Source organism: Saccopteryx bilineata, chromosome X (assembly GCF_036850765.1).
Source record: "Saccopteryx bilineata isolate mSacBil1 chromosome X, mSacBil1_pri_phased_curated, whole genome shotgun sequence".
In the NCBI taxonomy this organism is placed as follows: domain Eukaryota; kingdom Metazoa; phylum Chordata; class Mammalia; order Chiroptera; family Emballonuridae; genus Saccopteryx; species Saccopteryx bilineata.
In genome coordinates this window covers 75,125,229-75,128,370 of record NC_089502.1, presented here as the reverse complement: position 1 = coordinate 75,128,370, position 3,142 = coordinate 75,125,229, and positions in this window count along the sequence as shown.

Genomic DNA, 3,142 nt, shown 5'->3' with positions numbered 1-3,142 from the left:
CTCACTATAACTATATGTGTAATTCAGTTACTGTTCTTGTCTTCAGGTTCTTTAAAAGTAGTCTGTATTGAGGAAAAAAGATGGCGATGGAGTAGGCAGACATACCAACTTCCACCTCCCAGAACCAAAGTGGATTACAACTTAATTTTAAGAACCATCATCTGGAAAAACCAACTTTGGACTAAAATAAGAGGACTCTTCAACCAAGGAACACTGAAGAAGGCACACTGAGACTGGTAGGAAAAGCAGAAATGCGGAAAGGGCTCCCCGGCTCCCCAGAGCGAACGGCAGCTGAGAGAGATTCACGTGGTGGTAACTAAGTTTAACAGAGAGGAGAGGGTCCTGAGTCCCAGGAACAAAGCCCCAGCCTGTAGCCCCAGAGCCTAGAAGAGGTGTATGGACAGTGTTTAGCTGGAAACAAGACAGGATACTGTTTGTGAGAAAGAGACTGATTTCTCAGACCAAGCATTCCTCTTAAAGGAACCACGTAGAAAACCTCTCTCACAACCACTCACCTGGGGCTTTGGAAGAAAGGGAGAGAGGAGAGGACCAGAGTAGCAGGAAAAGAGTGTAATCTAGGAGGCACAGGGAGAAACATTTTGAGAGACAGCCACCCTAACCTCTGGGACAAGTCACTCCCAAATCTTAAGTGAATAGTTCCCCTGGAAACAGCAATACCAGCAAAGGGAAGAAGGACACCAGCCAAACAAGCTCTCCCTTGGCACTCAGAGCAGAGTCACTTAGAAGGAGGGAGCTATTGGGACTACAGTAGTGAGTGTTAGGGTCTGAGCTGCAGCGCCCCCACCCACATGGCTGAAGGCCCGCCTGAGGGCAGGTGGCGGGATGCAGAAGTGCAGTTCTGTCAGCAAGGGCGGAAGCCAGCTGGCCAGCACTAAGGCCCAGGTGTGACCTCAGTCTTGCCTGGCTGGGGAGGAAGGGACATGCAAAAGTGGTCAAGCCCAGCTATGGGCTTCCTGCAATCCAGCCTGCGGGGGAAGGGCAGGAGCCCTGGAAGGGGCAGAGATCTGCCCTTCAGCAAGGGTGCAGAAGCACAACCCTGCCCTGCCTGCTGAACCGAGGCTTGTGGCCTAACTTGGGAGCCAGCTCCTCCCGTAGATGTGGAGCCAAAAGCCCAGAACAGGCGGAGTCCCACTACTGAGCATGGGCACACTGTCCTGCCTTGCCTGTGGAGCCAAGGCTTGCAGCCGTTCCACGAGCGAGCTCCTCCTGCAAGGGCAGGGCGAAAGCCCAGAATCAGGCAGAGACCCGCAGCTGAGTAAAGGTGCTCACCCCTGCCCTCAGGGCGGAGAATAACGCCACCCACGGGGGCAGAGCAAAGGCCAAGGCCACCAAGGTTTGTACACCTGAGCACGTAATCACAGCCACTCCCATGAAGAAGAGGCAGAAACCACAGCAACAGCACCAGTGGGCAGGCACCAGCAAAGCCCATACCCGAACTCAATAGGCAGCAACAGCAGAGATGGTGGCAGGCCTGCAGACAGACCACACCTAGGGAACACAGAGGCCATACCCAGTGGAGTCCAGTGGCCAAAACCTTCTTTTACAAAGGCAAAATGAGAAGGTAGAGAAATACAACACAAATGAATCAAGAGAAATCCCCAGAAAAGGACCTGAATGAGTCAGATATAACCAAATTCCCAGATGCAGAGTTTAAAATGATTGTTAGGATTCTCAAAGATATTGGAAGAACACTAGATGGTCATTACGAACACCTAAACAAAGAAATAGCAAATATAAAAAAGGACATTGAAATAATAAAAATGAATCACTCAGAAATGACAGATACAATATCAGAAATGAAGAACACAATGGAAGGAATTAAAAGCAGGATGGATAAAGCTGAGAATCAAATCAGCAAGTTAGAGGACAAGATAAATAATAACGTTAAATGTAAATGGATTAAATGATCTGATCAAAAGATATAGGGTAGCTGCATGGATAAGGAAATAGGACCATACATATGCTGTCTACAAGAGACACACCTTAAAATAGAAGATGCACATAGACTGATGATGAAAGGATAAAAAAAACTATTTCATGCAAATGGAAATGAGAAAAAAGCTGGGGTAGCAATACTTATATCAGACAAAGTGGACTTTAAAATAACAACTGTAGTAAGAGATAAAGAAGGTCACTACATAATGATAAAGGGAGCAATCCCACAAGAAGATATAACCATTATAAATATCTATGCACCTAAAATAGGAGCATCTAAATATATAAAGCAGACTTTGATGGATTTAAAGGGCAAGATCAACAGCAATGCCATAATAGTAGGGGATTTCAATACCCCACTAACGTCACTAGATAGATCCTCAAGAAAGAAAATTAACAAAGAAATAGCAGACTTAAAGGACATATTAGATCAATTCGATTTACTAGATATCTTCAGAACCTTTCACCTGAAAGCAACAGAATATACATTCTTTTCAAGTGTTCATCATACATTCTCTAGGATAGACCACATGTTAGGGCACAAAAGCAGTCTCAACAAATTTAAGAAGATTGAAATCATATCGACCAATTTCTCTGATCACAGTAGCATAAAACTAGAAATCAATCACAACAGGAAAACTGAAAAATACCCAAACACTTGAAAACTAAACAGCATGTTACTAAATAATTAATGGGTTAACAATGAGAAAAAAGAAGAAATTAAATAATTCCAAGAAACAAACAATAATGAATATACATCAATTCAAAATTTATGGGACAAAGGAAAAGCATTCCTGAAAGGTAAGTTCATAGCATTACAGGCATCCCTCAAGAAGCTAGTAAAAGCTCAACTAAACAACTTGACCCTGCATCTAAAAGAACTAGAAAAAGAACAGCAAGTAAGGCCCAGACCTAGTAGAAGGAAGGAAATAATAAAGATCAGAGTGGAAATAAATGACATAGAGGCTAAGGAAATAATACAGAGGATCAATGAAACCGGAAGCTGGTTCTTTGAAAAGGTAAACAAGATCGGTGAACCTTTAACCAGACTCTTCAAAAAAAAAAAAAAAAAAAAAGAGAGGACTCAAATAAATAAAATTAGAAATGAGAGTGGAGAAATAACAACTGACACAATGGAAATACAAAATATCGTAAGAAAATACTATGAAGAACTATACGCCAAAAA